This window comes from Natrix helvetica (assembly GCF_964273705.1).
Source record: "Natrix helvetica genome assembly, chromosome: 6".
NCBI lineage: Eukaryota > Metazoa > Chordata > Lepidosauria > Squamata > Natricidae > Natrix > Natrix helvetica.
In genome coordinates this window covers 1,599,481-1,618,038 of record NC_138553.1, presented here as the reverse complement: position 1 = coordinate 1,618,038, position 18,558 = coordinate 1,599,481, and positions in this window count along the sequence as shown.

Sequence of the window (18,558 nt, the reverse complement as noted above, 5' to 3'; positions counted from 1 at the left end):
AATGCCATCTGGGGGCAAAGCTTCCCCCTTTAGCTTGGGCACCAGGGAGGATGCATGCAGCTTTGGCAGCTGGAAAAAAGCTGTCCTGAAGGGTGGCAGAGGTGGTGTGAATGGACTGGAATGGGGTTCCATTTCATCTGGAGGGGCTGGAAGAAGACCCCCCCCTTCCCGAACAGTTGCTCTAATGCAGTCTCTGTGTCTCTTTCAGGATCACCCAAAATCCAGGCTCGGGCCAAATGTCCCAATCAGGCCATTTATTACCGTCTGCAATGCTACCAGCCAATTTATACCTTCCTCTCCTGGGACGAGGCAGAGGTTGGTGTGTCACACAAAGAAACGTTTTGTGTATCTCCCCGTCAGGGAGACCAGAATGGCCCTTAACTGAGATTGGCTCTCATAGCAGAATCTTGCAAGGATCCTTAGGCTCATCCCACCCCCCCACCCCCACCCCCATACTTCAGTGAATTAGGAAGAGGTCTCCCGTCTGAACCGTTTCCGATCATCATCGTATTTCTCAGGGTTTCCCCCCCCCCCCCCCCAGTGTCCCATTCCTTTTTTTGTGCTCGGCGTTTTTCATGTTTCCATCAAGGTCCTTTTCCTTACTCTGCAGGTTTTGGAGTGACCATCTCCACAACTCATCCTCTGCTTTAGCTAAAATCCGTGTTGTAAAAACAGCAAACATCTCAAAGGGCCTTTTCCAAAAGGCACCTGGACTTTGTTTTTTTCCTTGAGGAAGACACTTCACTTCTGACAGCCTTTTTCTCTTTCCTTCTTCTCTCCTTCTTTCTTCCATCCTTTCTTTCTCCTTTTACCTTTTCCTCCCTCTCTCCTCCTCCTCCCTCCCTCCCTCTCCTCCTCCTCCTCTTCCAGGTGCCTTTTGAGAGCACCAGGGCCTGGATGATGGAGAATCTCCCTACATATAAAAAGAGCAGAGTTGAGCAGGGAAAGATTTTAATCTAAAAGGTCTCTCCAAACATGAGACAGCTGGCATAGGGCTGGGACTCTTCAGCTACTGCCCAGCGGCCATGAACCCACCCAGCTTGGTTTCTCAAGGATTGGCTGGCATGTATTGGGCTGTGTATTGTATTTTGTAGTTTTGCAGTATTTTATTTATACAGTTTTATCTTTCTAATATTGTAAGTTGCACAGAGTTGGTTGGACTCCTTTGAACTCATCTGTTATTACGTTAATCTATTCTGCTGTTTTATCATTCTGCTATTCTCTTACTCTGTTACTCTGTTACTCTCTTGTTCTGTTACTCTGCTCTTTTGCTGTTTTATCATTCTGCTATTCTCTTACTCTGTTACTCTCTTACTCTCTTACTCTGTTACTCTGCTCTTTTGCTGTTTTATCATTCTGCTATTCTCTTACTCTGTTACTCTCTTACTCTGCTAGTCATATTCTGTTATTCTGTTACTCTCTTTTTCTGTTACTCTGGAATTCTGTTACTCTCTTATTCTGCTAGTCTTCTCCTGTTCTTCTGTTACTCTCGTATTTTTACTCTGCAGTTCTGTTATTCTGCTACTCTCTAATTCTGTTACTCTGCAATTTGGTTACTCTCTTATTCTGCTAGGGTTATCCTGCCATTCTTTCTCTTCCTGTCTGCAGATTGAGTGCCAACAGCTGAGGGCTGGAAGCCACCTGGCTACTTTTCTGAATGCCGCTGAGGAAAGAATTGTCTCCACCCAGATCAGGCGCGCCAGCTCCGTCACAAATGCCTGGATTGGGATGCATGCTGTGCAAGAGGGCAAGGTAGGCCTGCCTTTGGTCTCTGATCCCTCTGAGATGGCTTCATCTCACAGACCACCAGGTACTCCAGCCACAGGTTCCTCTTTCCTCCCAGTCCTCTGTGGAAAGCCACAGAAAGGGGTTTTATGGCTTTGGGATCAGCTCTGTGCCAGTGGAGAGTGTGGGCAGCCCCCAAGACCAATATCTGGGGACAGCCCTGACTGGGGAGGAGGACATTCCTTGATGGGAAGAGAATCCACAATCTAGTTAAGAGATCCTTCTTAGGAGCTTAAGATCTCCAGGTGGGAAGAAGAGACCTTTCCACAGTCAGATTCCACTTTTTATTGGTTTATTTGTTAATCAGTTTTTAGCCACCCATTTCACCTTAGGTAATAGAAGAACAGAGTAGGAAGGGACCTTGGAGGTCTTCTAGTCCAACCCCCACTTAAGCAGGAGACCTCCACAATGTTCCCTTAACAAATATTCTTTGATTCTCAAAATTATTTCCTCACCTGCCACCAAACAAAGAAGCCTATCGGGTAGTTGGTGATTTCAGACAACTGGAGGGCACCAGGCTAGGGAAATAAAAAGTAAAATAGAATAAAACTAATACTTGACTCATTGAATGTTCTTTTTCCTCCTCAATAGAGACTGAACTGGCAATGGAGCGATGCAACCACCTACACCCCAGAAAGCGTCCTCTGGGACAACAGAGCCCCCAGCACCACAGATTGCAACACTCATTGCATCTCCGTCACCAACATCCAGAGTCCAGGAAGTGCGTCTCAGTCCCTCTTCTGAAAAAGTCCCTCCCTCCTATTCTCCCTTCTTTTCTTCCTCCCCTCCCCTCACCCCTTCCTTCCTTTCCTCCAGGCCCCTTTCTTTTTTCTGACACCTTCCTTCCTTCCCTCCTTTTCTTCTGCCCTCCCTCCTTCCTTTCCCCTCCCCCTCTCCCCTCCCCCTCCCTCCTTCCTTTCCCCCTCCCTCCTCCTCCTTTCTTCTATACCCTCTTCCCTTCCCTTCTTCCTTCCTTCCTCCCCCTCCTTTTCTTCCACCCTCCTTCCTTCCCTTCTTTTCTTCATCTCCCTCCCTCCCTTAGTGGCATCCTTCAATCAACTAAAATGATGACTTTCTTCATCCCGAGTCTAACAGCTTTCTGGTTCTTCTCCCCTCCAGATTCAGCCAGGTGGATCCAGCGTACCTGTGCCACTGCCTTGCCCTTCATCTGCAAGTACAGAGCTTCCTTCTAGGTCTAACCGCCTGTGGAGGAGACGAGCAGACGGCTTCTTCCCCATTGGGGAGCATCATTTCATTTCATGTATTCATAATCATGTTATATACTTATATCTCTTATCTAATTCATTCTTGATGAGAAAAAAAGAATAAAACAAGCAAACAAATAAACGAATCTAAGGTAGCTTCTGCAACACCCCAATTCCACGCGAGATCAACCTCCTGGCCCTCCTTGACCGTCTTCCTCCCAGTAGGACAACCAACCTCACTTCCTGCTGTGTCCTGGGGCAAAGTTGGACCCCCTCCTGTGGGTCTTGCTAATTGTTGAGGGTTGCCAAACTCAATGCTTCCAAGATGTTGATAGCTGTGCTTCTATTCTATTGTCGGCTGCCCAGAGAGTCCCCTGGGACACTGGGCTGCATGTAAATGGAAGAAATAAATATATAGCAATCTTGGGTTTCCCGAACTAAAGTCGAAAAGGTCCTTTCTCTTTTGGCCAGGGTAGATTGGTTTGGCCCTTATTGGGCTGCCGAGAGAACAGATGTTAGCACAGCTACACACAACCTTCTCGGTAGGTCAGTGGGACCCCCAGAACTTGGTTTGCCAAGCATTTCGCAGCCATCAGTCCAAAGGCCAGGCAGAAGGAGGGTCATGAGATCTGGGGGGGGGACCAAAACTGGGGAGTCCAGGAGTCTATGGGGGTGATTGCATCAGCGTGGATGAAGCAGCTCTTCTGCAAAATCCAACCGATTCCTGTGTCTATCAGGGTGGCAAGGATTCTCACCTCAAAAACTGATGGGTGGGTGGGCATTACCTCCCATGCTTCAGTCCAGCCCCCCAATCTCATGAATCTCAGCTATCCCGAGGTTCGTGAGAATTTAATACAAGTTGACCTGTTCTGGATCCTCATTTGCATCTGATAGAATAACAGAATATCCTTGAAGGGACCTTGGAGGTCTTCTAGTCCAACCCCTTGCTCAAGCAAGGGACCCTACATCATTTCATTCAAATGGTTGTCCAATCTCCTCTTCAAAACCTCCAGTGATGGAGCACCCACAATTTCTGGTGGCAAGTTGTTCCACTGATGAATTCTTGTCAATGTTAGGAAATTCCTCCTTAGTTCTAGCCTGCTTCTCCGAGTTACAAACATTCACTTCTATTAAAATGAGCTGCTGAATAGAAGTTGTTTCTCATCAACAAAGCTCCCAGCCTTCTGATTCTAGATATTTCAATTGTTCTTTCTTGGGAGTCAACCATCTCTATGCATCTAATGAAGGGAAGTCCGTTGTTGAAAATGGATTCCTTGAAACCAATCAATTATTCAGAATAGAGCTGGAAGGGACCTTGGAGGTCTTTTGGTCCAACCCTCTGTTCAATCAGGAGACCCTAGACCAGGGGTGTCCAAAATTGGGAACTTTAAGACTTGTGGACACTTTCCTTAAAATTCAATCACATAGGAATGATTGGGGGACTGGAGACTAAAACATATGAAGAACGGTTGCAGGAACTGGGTATGTTTAGCTTAAGAGAAAGAAGGACCAGGGAAGACATGATAGCATTGTTCCAATATCATAGAGGTTGCAACAAAGAAGAGGGAGTCAAGCTATTCTCCAAGGCACCTGAGGACAGAACAAGAAGCAATGGGTGGAAACTAATCCAGGAGACAAGCAACTTAGAACTGAGGAGAAACTTCCTGACAGTTAGAACAATTAATCAGTGGAACAGAAGTTGCCTCCAGAAGTTGTGAATGCCCCAACACTGGAAGTCTTTAAGAAGATGTTGGATAGCTATTTGTCTGAAACAGTATAGGGTTTCCTGCCTAGGCAGGGGGTTGGACTAGAAGACCTCCAAGGACCCTTCCAACTCTGCTATTGTATTATTGAACTGAACTTCCTTTTGTTTAGAAGGTCCCTTCACATCACAGGCTGGTGTCAGAGAGTAAGAAAGAAAAACACATGTGTCATATGTATGTCGTTCAGTTTATTTCTTCCCCTGACAGAATAATTTCTTTAAGCTATCCAAACAAGAACCCCACTAGATAAGCTCAAAAGATCATTTGGTTCAGAATCCTGTGGGCAAATGTTTCTAAAACCCCATTAAAGAACCATTAGGACTCTTCCTACTGCCTTGTTTTCAGAGAGAGACTGTTTGTGTGGAGGGGGCCATTTCTCACAACATCCCTTCCAAATCTATTCGCAATCAGATTTTCTTTAAAGCCCTAGAGTTAAAATGTCAGAGAAGTCCCATGCTTTGCCATCTTCATAGCATCCCAGCTCAGGCCCACCCCAAAAACCACACTATTCACTGCTCACCTGGAGCTGGGCTCTCCTAAAGGCTAGGATACTGTATTAGGTTGAGCTGGAAAACACCGCAGATAAATGACGACCCCGAAAGGCCCATTTGCTAGGAGGCAACCGGGGACAGAACACGACTGTAGGGCCAACTTGTAAAATGCGGTGAAACTCATTTAACAACGCTCTTGCTTATTTATTATTATTTATTATTTTATTTCTTGGATTTCTAGACCGCCCCCTCTCCCAAAAAGGGACTCGGGGCGGTGTACAGTCAATGCAGATAAAAATACAATCATAAAACAATTAAATGCATTTGGATGGAGGAGATAGGCTGTACAAGAAATAAATATATTCTAAAACCCTAAAAACATCCCCAATTAAAAACCCAAACCCAATTAAAATAAATCCCCGGGAGGTAAAACTAAGAAAGTGCCAGGCCAGCTGATTGAAATAGGTGAGTCTTTAACTTTTGACGGAAGGAACGGAGGTCGGTGGTGGTTCGAATGTCGGGGGGGAGGTCATTCCAGAGGGTTAGGCCCATCACAGAGAAGGACCTACTCCTAGGTGTCGCCCGCTGACACTGCCTAGCGGACGGCACCAGGAGGAGTCCCTCCCTGTGTGAGCGAATAGGTCGCAGGGACGTGTGTGGTAGGATGCGATCCTGCAGATATCTAGGTCCTATGCCATGGAGTGCTTTAAAGATAGTGATCAATACCTTGAAACGCACCCGAAAGGCCACAGGTAGCCAGTGCAGCTCGCGCAGGAGCAGTGTTACATGGGAGTAACGTGTACTCCCCATGATAACCCGCGCGGCTGCGTTCTGAACTAGCTGCAGTCTCCGGATGCGTCCCAAGGGAAGCCCCATGTAGAGGGCATTGCAGTAGTCCAGGTGAGACGTCACCAGCGCATGAGTGACCGTGCGCAGGGCACTCCGGTCCAGTAGGGGGCGCAATTGGCGCACCAGGCAAACCTGGTGGAACGCCCCCCTTGCCACGGCTGCCGCATGGTCCTCCAGTGACAGCCGGGCATCAAGGAGGATGCCCAAATTGCGCGCCCGCTCCACAGGGGACAGTTGTTCGCCCCCTATGGCCAGTGATGGTGTCAGCTGGCTGAACCGAGGTGCCGGTACCCATAGCCACTCGGTCTTGGAGGGGTTGAGTTTGAGTCTGTTGTCCCCCATCCAGACCCCGACGGCTTCCAAACACCGGGACATCACTTCGACAGCCTTGTTGGGGTGGTTTGGGGTTGAAATGTACAGCTGAGTGTCATCAGCGTACAAGTGGTACTCAACCCCAAAGCCACGGATGATCTCACCCAGTGGCTTCACATATGCGTTGAACAGGAGAGGTGAGAGGACCGACCCCTGCGGCACCCCACAAGTGAGTGGCCTCAGGGACGACCTCTGCCCCCCTGTCAACACACATTGCTTCCGGTCGGAGAGGTAGGAGCCGAACCACCGCAGAACAGTGCCTCCGACTCCCATCCCCTCCAACCGGCGCAATAGGATACCATGGTCAATGGTATCAAAAGCCGCCGAGAGGTCTAATAGGACCAGGATAGAGGAACAACCCCTATCTCTGGCCCTCCAGAGATCATCAACCAACGCGACCAAGGCTGTCTCAGTGCTGTGCCCGGGTCGGAAGCCGGACTGGCATGGGTCTAGATAGTCGGATTCGTCTAGGTGTCGTGGAAACTGCTGTGCCACCACATTCTCAACAACCTTCGCCAAGAAGGGGAGGTTGGAGTCTGGGCGATAATTAGCTAGCTCCATTGGGTCGAGCGAAGGTCTCTTGAGCAAGGGTCTCACCACCGCCTCTTTCAAGGCAGTTGGTAAGTAGCCCTCACCCAGTGATGCGCTCACCAGGCCCAGGAGCCAGCCTCGTGTCACCTCCCAGGCTGCCAGTACCAGCCAGGAGGGGCACGGGTCCATTGAATATGTGGTGGGTCGTAGCCGTCCACGCAACCTGTCCAAATCCTCGGGGGCAACAGAGTCAAACTCCTCCCAGAATGGTCTCTCAAGACTCACTGTTGACGGCTCGTCTGGTCCACTGACGGAGGTCCATCCGCTCCGGATCTGATCGATTTTGTCCTGAAGATATTCCCCAAACTCCTCTGCTCTTCCCTGTAAGGGTGTCTCTCGCGTCCCCTGCGATAAAAGGGAGCGGGTCACCCGAAACAGGGCGGTTATCCGCGGACGCAATAAGGGCAGCACAATGTCTGCGCTTGGCCGCTCTTATTGCCACAAGGTAAGTCCGCAAATAGGCTCTTACCTGTGTTCGGTCAGATTCGGAGCGTGAGGACCTCCACTTGCTCTCTAGACGTCTCCTGTGGCGCTTCATCACCCTTAGCTCCTCAGTGAACCAAGGAGCCCGGGTGGATCGATGCCGCAGGAGAGGTCGCAAAGGCGCAACCCGGTCCAAGGCCCCAGTAGTCGCCCTATTCCAGGCAGTCACTAGGTCCTCGGAGCGGGAGCGGGACAAGGCTACAGGTATTGGGCCAAGCTCCGTCTGGAATCTATCCGATTCCATCAGGTGCCTGGGGCGGTACCAGCTTGTAGAGTCTGGTTCCGCCTCCTCGTGGTGGGGGATAGCGCCAAGGAAGTCCAGCCGGAGGGATGAGTGGTCTGACCATGACAGGGGCGTGATGACTAAGTCCCCTATTCCTAGATCACTCATCCACTGTTCAGATACAAAAATGAGGTCCAGTGTGTGGCCCCCTTCGTGAGTGGGGCCCTGCACTAATTGGGTCAGGTCCATGGCCGTCATGGAAGCCATGAACTCCCAAGCCACCTCAGAAGCCGCTCCCGTTGACGGCAAGTTGAAGTCCCCCATGACCAAAAGTCTGGGAGTCTCAACTGCCGTCGCTGAGATTAGCTCGAGGAGCTCGGGCAGGGCTGCTGATGCATAGCGAGGAGCCAAGTATACAATCAGCAAGCCCCACTGCCTCCCTGGGCCCCAGTTCACACCAAGGGACTCACACCCGGGTATCTGAGGGACAGTGAACTCCCTCGGCTCTAAACATTCCCGCATAACCACCGCCACCCCACCACCCTTACCCAGGGCCCGGGGCTGATGGAATGCCCGGAAGCCTGGTGGGCAAATTTCCACGAGGGGTAAACCACCTTCGTGGCCCAACCAGGTCTCCGTTATCCCTGCAAGGTCTAGCTCCCCCTCTGAGATCAACTCATTAATGAGGGGGGCCTTGTTGGTAACAGACCTTGCGTTGCAAAGCATCAGCCGCAGGCCCTGGCTCTGTAGCACCTGTCCACCTAGACTGCAGGGGTTGGTACAAGCGACCGGGCGTAGCCAGCAGCCACGGTCTCCCAACCAACCTTGGGATCTTATCCTGTCCTCGCATCCCCTCCTCCCCACGACCGTTGTGATAGGACAACCCTCTGCTCTAGTGACCTTTATATTCCCCCCCTCCACCGCATCCCCGTCCTTCCTGGACTCACCTGTCTGTCCGGCACTGGCTCTCCTCCCGGTCTGATTAGCCCTCCCCCCCACCCTGGAACCCCCTAAAAAAGATAAAAAACATTTTACTAAAAATCCCCTTAGCTTCCGGTTCCTGCACCTCTCGGGGTCCACGAACCCGTCCTCGAGGCGGGCCCTTGAAAGAGCCAAGGGCCAAACCTGCGAGAGAGGGGCCTCCCGCAGGCGGAGCAAGTCTAACCTCGAATAAGTTATTATTAACAAAATTCCAGTAGGGGTTAAGGTGCTGTAGATGGTAAAAATAAGTCAGTATGGGGGGGAGGTAAAAGGCATTAGTCCCATAAGTCAATGTCAATGTGGGGGGTAAGAGGCATTGTCCTGGATAATTCTTCAGTAATGAGTGGGGGGGGGAAGCAGATGTCTAGATGATAAGATTAGATGGATGTGGCGATGATGGTAAAAACGGTAGAAAAATGGGTGATAGCCCCAGCTGTAAAGTTGGTGATAACCCTCCATGATCTTAGGTGGTCCTAGGTGGGGATAAGCTCAGGAGCAGAGATTCAGGGTCCTTGGTGGGTGGGTGGGTGGGCAGTCTTGGCTCCAGATAACCATACTCCCAGGCAGCCTTCCAGCCTCTCCATGGTCATAGGCCCAGTCCATGGCCCTAGGCCAGATCTTCCAGAGGCCTCAGATGATCCAGGCCCCCTCAACCACCATAACCACCATCCTCTCCCACTCTGTCCTGGCTCCCACCTGAAGGGTCCAGTAGTCCAGGCTCTCACCCAGTGCTCACCCAGCGTTCCTATGTTCCAGGCGTTGGTCTTCCGGCGTCTTCCCAACAGCGCCGGCCTCCAGGAGTCACCGGGAGCCGCCAGAGGATGATAAGAAGCCTCAGCGAAAAGCCTCGGCAAGGTCCTTGGCAGAGGCATTTTACAAGCAGATCTTCTTTCAGCCTTTCCTAATCGGCTGTCTCGCCTCTCTGCCAGCCGCTCTGTCGCTCCGCTTGTCTCCTCTACCGGCGCGCACGCCAAACGCTGAACGCTGTTGCGTCGCCGCCATTCCTCTCCTGCTCGCACTCCCCAGCCTCTTCCTGCCTTACGTCGATCTTCTGTGACCTCCCCTCGATCACCGCGACCACCCTGGCGGACCAAAATACGTCCGAAACCAGCCTGGGTGGTCTATGAGTCCGAGTCTCGGCCCTCCGGGGGAACGAGGGCCGGGAACAGCACCCATTGCCCCGTTGGAGCTCTATAGCATCTCCCGGAGCTCAAGAGGCGACCGCCATTGCCGGAAGCTCCTCCTCTAGAGATGCTCTGTGTGTGGGATGTGGATTTCTCCTTGGATGACCGTGCGTCACAGATTAAGTTGTATTTTTCTTTGTGCTTCTGCCTTCTCCAAATGCTAAAAGAAATGGAGCTTAGCAACCAAAATTTTGGGCTCAATTGTGATCATAAGTTCTCTTTCTCTTTCTTTCTTTCTTTCTTTCTTTCCTTTCTTTGCTTTTTCCTTCTTTCTTTCTTGTGCCTCTCTCTCCCTCTTTCTTTCTCTTTCCTTCTTTCTCTTTGTCTCTCTTTCCTTTTTGTTTTTTCCTTCTTTCTTTCTTATCTCACTCTCTCTCTTTCTTTCTTTCTCTTCCCTCTTTTCTCTTTCTCTCTTTGTCTCTCTTTCTTGTTTTGTTTTTCCCTTGTATTATGGATACCACAGTTATTCTGCATACTAAAGGAAGGAATCTCTATCTCTCCCTCCCTCCCTCCCTGCTTCCTTCCCTGCTTCCTTCCCTGCTTCCTTCTGTGGTTCCTTCCTTCCTCCTTTGCTTCTTTGCTTCTTTCCTTTCAATTATTTTTGAAATAATTTTGGGGGGTTAAAAATCATCTTATATGCTGGAAAATACGGTACAAATTGGGCTAGTCAATTAGGGATTTGCAGTTGCTTGATTCACTTAGCAACTGCAGCAAATTGCTTAACCACCATGACAAAAAAAGTAGTAAAATCAACACTCACTTAACAACTGCCTTGCTTAGCCACAGAAATTCTGGCCTCCAACGCAGTCACACGTTGAAAACTACTAGTGTTCGTAGTTTTAATTTTTTATATTGTTTTTAGCAAGTTGTGAGCTCTGGGCAGAGCTGTGTGATAGCAAAATGGGCAGCATATAAAATAAATAAATGAACAAGAAGGAAAGAACGAATGAAAAGAAAGAAAAAAAGAAATAAAGGAAGGAAGGAAAAATAAAAAGAAAGAAAAGAAAAAAGAAAAGAAAGAAAAAAGAAAAAAGGAAGGAAAGGAAGAAAGGAAGGAAAGATAGATATAAAGAAAAGAAAGTAAGAAAGAAAAGAAAGGAAAAAAGGAGAAAAGAAAAGAAAGAAAAGAGGAAGGAAGGAAGGAAAGAAAAAAGGAAAAGAAAGAAAGAAAAAGAAAGGAAGGAAAGAGAAAGAAAGAAAGACAGACAGACAGACAGCCTACCCTTTTTTAGTGTTCCCAAATGCTCAACAGCTTTGGTTTGGTCTGTCTCCTTGGCTTTTCTCATCATAAAAAAATATTTTAGTCTTTATTCTATTCTAAGAAATGAAGACAATCCCTTAAGCCAACAATGACTGAATTCTTGTTCTCTCTTTACAGGTTGCCATTTAGCCTGAAGGTCTTTGTGGTTTTATGGCTATTAAAGGCTTAGCTGGAATAACAGTTTCTTTCATTTAAAAAAAAAGAGGAAAGGACGAGAAGGAGGAACCAACATCACCACGATATGGACGTGCGGTCTTGATCCCCCGAGACTGCTGCCGATACTTTTGCCACTGGATGGTCCAATCGGACCTAAACCATCTCGTAGAAATGGTGAACAGGAAAAATACGTCTTGCTGATCTCAGGGACACGAAAGTTATTTGTAACCAATCGAGAAACATCTACAATATGTAACGAAATATGATTTTTGTGTGTGTTGTGTTTGTCTGTTTAATCAAAAATAAAATAAAAAAATATAAAAAAAGAAAGGACACAGAAATCGCAAGCACCACTTGTAACCTCCGATTCCTGAATCAATCAGTCAAATCTATCTGTCCACCCATTGACTCTGTGGCTGCACAACGGAGCAAATATCTGGGTTCAGATATGCTCAAAACTACCGCAAGGAACCAGAAGGGGGAGGTAGAAATAGAGGAATCTCAACAATTTTGTCTCAATTTGCCCATTAGAGTAGACGGAATCCTTTTGGTTCTTCTCCCAACTTGGCTGTCATGAAAATGTGAACTTAGAACTAAGGAAAAATTTCCTGACAGTGAGAACAATGAATCAGTGGAACAGCTTGCCTCCAGAAGTTGTGAATGCTCCAGCACTGGAAGTTTTTAAGAAAGGTTGGATATCCATTTGTCTGAAGTGGTGTAGGGTTTCCTGCCTGGGCAGGGGGATGGACTAGAAGACCTCCAAAGTCCCTTCCAACTCTGTTATTCTATTCTATCCCATTCTATCCCATTCTGTTCCGTTCCGTTCCGTTCCGTTCCATTCCATTCTATTCTATGTGTCCAGATGGAGATCTGAACATTGTGAGCCCCCAGTTCCTCCCTTGGAGGGCTTCCAAGCAGAGCTAAGACTCTCTTTGCAGCAGAGAGTAATTGGAGGGGAGGGGAGGAAGATGTGAGTGTTGCTTCCTTGGAGCCTGAATGGAAGTTGGCTAAGAGCTCCTGACTCAAGACCTCTGAAGGCAGAAGACAGTCACCAAGCAAAGGGTATTTGCATCAGTTTCAGGATCCTAAGCAGGGGGTTGGACTAGAAGACCTCCAAGGTACCTCCCAACACTCTTATTCTATTCTATTCTATTCTATTCTATTCTATTAAGTCTTCAGTGGAAATGGTTCATATCTTGCTCTATTCCATCACTTTGAGACTGTGAGACTGCAAAGCAGAAATGACATGAATGGCCTTATGCTGACAGGTGCAGGATTATAAACGTGTGTGTTGTATAAAGATAATGGAGGTTTATGTAAAACATTTTGCAATATGGATTGAGCAGGGAATGGCATTTGATGACCGAACCAATCCAGCCTCGGATGGCTTAAAGAATTCGCTTCCTTCTTCCCCCTCATCTTCTTCTTCCGGGTTTCCTTTCCAAAGGGAAGAAGGTGATTTGGGGCTTTGCGTCAGTGTTTTGTGGTGGTCTCTCTTTTGGGGGCTCCAGGGACCGGCTTCAAACATCAGACATTTTAAAAATGAAAGACATAAATGAATAAGATGAGCTGCTCCCTGTGAAAAGAGTTAAAACCCGAGAAATGACCGTGCTGAGCCTCTCACACCAGCAAAACCTCCACTAGATTCAGACAACGGGTTGATCTGAGAAATTCCCCTTCCTCTGTTTAACACAACCCACAACGCTTGGCTGGTGTGTCATGCAGAGGAAGCTGAGATGGTGGGCTTCATCTAGGGGCAGCTGTAGAAATCCAGAAAGGGGGTTTCATTCTGTCCCAAATTCAAGAGGGGGGGGGTGGAAAAGTCCTGGGCTTCAGCTAAGCACAAGAAGAACGTGGAGGCATGAAGTCAAAGGGGCAGGAGGGATGCTGGGAAGCCAAGTTAGGAAGTGGGACTTCACAGAAAGAGCAGCCAAGAGTTGCAACCGGCATCCAGCACAGGGGATCATGGGCCAATCCTCGGTAACTGGGTTTCAACATGGCTGGGATAAAGACATGCCATTCATCTGAAAAAAAGAAAAGAAATAACATAACATAAATTGTGATGGACCACAAGGTCTTTTTCGGCTGTCGGTTTTCTATGCTTCTGTGTTAAAGTGTGTATAGGGAGTGTGCAGGTGAGACTCAGTTGTGTGCTTTGAAAACCCAGCCAGTCATTCAGCAGATTGTGTGAACGAAGCAGCCCTTCCCTTTTCTTAACCCGGGTTGAGGTCTTGGCCTATTGTGGGAATGCAGGGGAGCCCTCCCTGGGGAGGAGGATGGGAGCTGTTCATCCCTGCAGGCCCTGAAGAAAAGCTAGAGAAATCTCGCTCACAAAAAGAGAAAATCAACCTGACAACAACAGCCCTGAGACCCAGAGGGTGAGTGGGGTGAGGTGTTAGCCATGTGTTAGCTGGGTGCTGAGCAGTGGCTGGACTGGATGGCCTCAGGGACTATTACGAATTGCCGGATTTCTGTGTGAGATCCAGTGACGTGCGGTGAGGTTTATGACTGGTGAGGCTGGTGATGTCATCAAACCACGTGGTTGCTCTGATCGCGCGGGCGCAGCCCAAACGGAGAAGTTTATCTTCTCAGAAATGTCAGAAAGGGGCAGGCAGGCTGCCGCAGCTCCACTAAAAAGACATTTCTGAGAAGAGAAACTTCTCCTTTCTCCTCCTTCCCCCCACCCCCCTTCTAGCACTGATGATGTTACCTAGGCATTTTTTGCATCGGGCGAGCCCGGGATCCTTGCAAGGGGAATGGGACCACATGTGCAGGCGGCTCTTCAGCGCACAGCCTCAGATTAGCACAGCCGCGATCCTCTTCCCCTGCACACGTGGTCCCATTCCTCTCCTTCCTGAGCCAACATGAAGGGGACCGCGGCTGTGCTGATTGAGGCTGGAGCTGAGGAGCCTCCTGCACATGTGGTCCCATTCCCCTTGCAAGGATCCCGGGCTCGCCCGATGCAAAAAATGGCGAGATCGGCACACTTGGGGCTGCTGCTGAGATGTCCAGGGAGGCTAAACCAAGCCGCGCGCCTCTCCCAGCCACTTTCACGGCTTCCTGGAGTATTTTTTTTTTTATTTTCATGATGAGAGCGGTGAGGCTCCGCCTCCCCTGCCTCCCCTGACTGCATGTCACTGGTGAGATCTAACCTGGCAGAATGTAAACCCTGTCAGATTAAAGTTCTTTTGTGCTACTTCCTTGTGGTTCAATCAAAAATTCCCCTCTGAAGCCATTTCCTTTTCCCTCCGCTCCCCCTCCCCAAGAAATCCACCCCCACCCCTGCCTTTCCTTTCCTTTAAATGCCTCCATCCCCTTTGCTGGAGGGAAGCCTGGAGTTGCCACTGAGCAGACTTGCTACCTGTGGAGGCAAAGAGACAGGTGAGTGGGGCCCTTCCACCTGTGGGCACTTGACAGGGGAGGTTTCTGCAGCAGATGTCTCCTTTTCTCTCTCTCTCTCTCTCCATCTGAAGGGACCTCTTGCAGGGGGGCTGCAGGTGATAATAATAATAATAATAATAATAATAATAATAATAATAATAATAATAATAATAATAATAATAATAATAATAATAATAATAATAATAATAATAATAATACTTTAATTTCTACACCGCGCCCTCTCCTAGAAAGGACTGGGGGCGGTGTACAGTCATATTAAAACAACAATGTGGATACAAAAATATAGATATACATAGATAGACGGAGGAGGTAAGATATACACTGTACAATAATAGTTAAAATTCTAATAAAATTAAAAATTACCCTTAAAAACTACCCCAGAATAAGATGTTTGCCAGGAGGTTGAAAGTGGGACTATAAATCAGCTAGGCCAGCTAATTGGAACAGGTGGGTCTTAAGTTTCTGTCCGAAGGAGCGGAGGTCGGTAGTGGTTCTGATATCGGGGGGGAGGTCATTCCAGAGGGTTGGGCCCATCACAGAGAAGGCCCAACTCCTGGGCGCCGCCCGTTGATACTGCTTAGTGGACGGCACCCGGAGGAGTCCCTCCCTGTGGGAGCGAATTGGTCACAGGGATGTATGAGGTGAGATGCGATCCCGCAGGTAACTAGGTCCCGTGCCATGAAGCGCTTTGAAGATAGTAACCAACACCTTGAAACGCACCCGAAAAACCACAGGCAGCCAGTGCAGCTCGCGCAGGAGTGGTGCTATATGGGAGTATCTTGTCCCTCCCATGATAGCCCGCGCGGCCGCATTCTGGACCAGCTGTAGTCTTTGGGTGCATCTCAAGGGGAGCCCCATGTAGAGAGCATTGCAGTAGTCCAGACGGGACGTCACCAGCGCATGAGTGACTGTGCGTAGGGCGTCCCGGTCCAATAGGGGGCGCAATTGGCGCACCAGGCGAACCTGGTGGAACGCCCCCCTCGCCACGGCTGCCACATGGTCATCCATCGACAGCCGGGCATCAAGGAGGACGCCCAAATTGTTCGCCCGCTCCACGGGGGGGCAGTTGCTCGCCCCCTATGGCCAGCGATGGAGTCCACTGGTTGAACCGGGGCGCCGGTAGCCACAGCCACTCCGTCTTGGAAGGGTTGAGCCTGAGTCTGTTGCCCCCCATCCAGACCCGAACTGCTTCCAAGCACCGGGACATCACTTCGACAGCCTCGTTGGGGTGGTTTGGGGTGGAGATGTACAGCTGCGTACCATCAGCGTACAGATGGTATCCGACCCCAAAACCACAGATGATTTCACCTAGCGGCTTCATGTCCAGGGAGCAGCAGGGGATCTGTGGGAAGCAGGGAGCAAGGCGTCTGGGGGGGGGGACCTCTGGGAAAGAGGAAGAGATGCACAGAGAGACAAGGCCCTCCTGCCCTTTACAGAGCAGTGCAGGATCTCTCTGACCCACCAAGGCTGCTGAATGACCAAGGAGGGAGAAATGGGATCCAGATGGGCAAACAAAAATTTGGGTTTCCCAGCTTGGTCCTTGGTTGGATGTGATGTCTCATCTCCCCTGGGCCTCACCCTCCTTTCCTCTTTTCCCCTCTTTTTGCTCTTCTCTGCAGGAAAGGAAAGAAGACCATGGGGCGATTCATCTTTGTGAGCCTGGGCTTGCTGGTCGTGGCCCTCTCCTTGAGTGGTGAGTTCCAGAGGGTCTCTGGGCTTGGGAGAGCCCAACGTTCTTGCATCTCAAATCCCTTGCTGATTTGCCCCCCCCCCCCCTTCCAGCATCCTGTCCCTGACGTTGCTTTTATTCCTGCTAGCCTTATTCTGCCTTCTCTCTTTGCCCCAAGACCAGGACTCTGGGCAACGATACAAAAAACGAAGCAAAATTAACAGGATTGAAAGGGAGAATTAATGATGAGATAAATCCTTGGCAAAAAATGCATGCCTTTATCCTTAGACGTAGAATGCTAGGACTTGCTCTCTATGGGGCCCACACAAGAGAAGGCACATTCCCAGAGGCCACAGAGCTGAGCATCTGCCAGGGAGAGCTTCAGAAGGGCGTCTCCTGGGCAGGGGGTAGCAGTGGGGGGTGGTCCACAAATAATCAGCCATTCAGGCGTTAAGGGCTTGAGCAGTTTGGGGGTGTCCAGGAAGCCAGTGGACTTCCTTTAACACACCTGATCCCCCTGCTTTGCACCAGTCCGTAGCCTGGCTGCTGCCTTCTGCAGGAATTGCAATTTCAGGAGGCTTTCAAGGGCAGCCCCACAAAATGTTCATTGCAGTAGTCTGGTTAGGTTGCAACCAAAGCGGGCATAATTGTTGCAACATCTGGCTGGCTTGGGAAGCTTCATACTTTCTGCTTATTTATTTGTATCCCACCTTTATTATTTTTACAAAGAACTCAAGGTGGTGAACGTATCCAACACACCTCCCTCTTCCTGTTTTCCCCACAGCAATAACCTCCTTCCTTCCTTCCCCCCTCCCCCTCCCTTCTTCTACCCCCTCTCTCCCTCTTTCCTCTCCTTCCTTCCTTCCTTCCTTCCTTCCTTCCTTCCTTCCTTCCTTCCTTCCTTCCTTTGGGTGGGATGGCCCAAAACCACCCCATCTGGCTTTCATGCCTGGGACTAGAACTCCTGGTCTCCCTTCTTTCTAGCCAGGTGCGCTAACCACTCGACCAATTTGGGTCAGTTGGGACTTGAGGCCTGCAGAGGTCAACTTGACTCTTGAAGGCTCCTTTCTGGCTTTGCACCATTTACTGAATAATAGACCAACCCAGGTGGAGAAAGTCACACCAGATATGAAGCTTCCAGGGAATTAACCAGGACTAACTCTAACCGAGGTTTGGACAATCGGCCAATGCAGCTGCAAGTCAGTTGATGTTTATTGTCATCAAAGATGTTTGCAACTCAGCGGGTCAAGAATGTTCTGCAGACCCTCCTCTCTCTTCCTCCTCCTCCTCCTCCTCCTCCTCCTCCTGGCCATCTTCTCATTGCTCTCTCTCTCTCCCCCCCCCCCCCACAGGAGCTGGAGCTGATCACCACTGCCCCCCCGATTGGTCCTCCTTTAATGAGTTTTGCTACAAGGTCTTCAATACATCAATGGCCTGGAACAATGCAGAGGTTAGATGTGCTTGTGTGTCTGTGAATCTCTCAGCCCAGGCAGAGCCCTCAAAGACCCCTCTGGCTGGGCGGGTGGAGGGCCACTAGGCAGGGGTGCCTGCATGCCTGGCAAAGATCATCATTTTAGGACAGCCAGATATTCTGAGGACTCTTTTTCCTCTGAGCCCATTTGAACTTCCCTTCTGCACTCTTTGAGCCAGGAGGAGACGGTGCCAGGATCCCCTTTGCTGGCCCTGGCTGCCCCTTCCTCCCCTTCCTCTGGGCACAAGGCGGGCAGGTGGCAGCAGCCTTATGGGTAGCATGTGGGGCCGATGAAGGACAGGGATTTGCAGCTTTCCTGGTTTGTTCACTCCTGCCATCCATCTCCACCGATGCCCCTCCTCTAATGTGGTTTCCTTTTTAAATTTATTTTTATCCCTCCTTTATTATTTTTTATGAATAATTCAAGACGACCAACCTACATAACAGTCCATCCTCCTGTCTTGCCCACTAGAACTCCCAGCCTCCTGGCTTCTGGCTCTTAGCTGGCTCTCAGTTTGGTTTAGGGTTGAGGGAGGAGGAAGCAAGTTTTCACAGAAGTCAGAGAGAGGGATTAGACATCTGCCAACATTCGTTTCAAGATTGACAGACGATTGACAGTATAACTCCATGATACTGTTATTCTAAATAGCTGGTAGAAGCATGAATGTACAT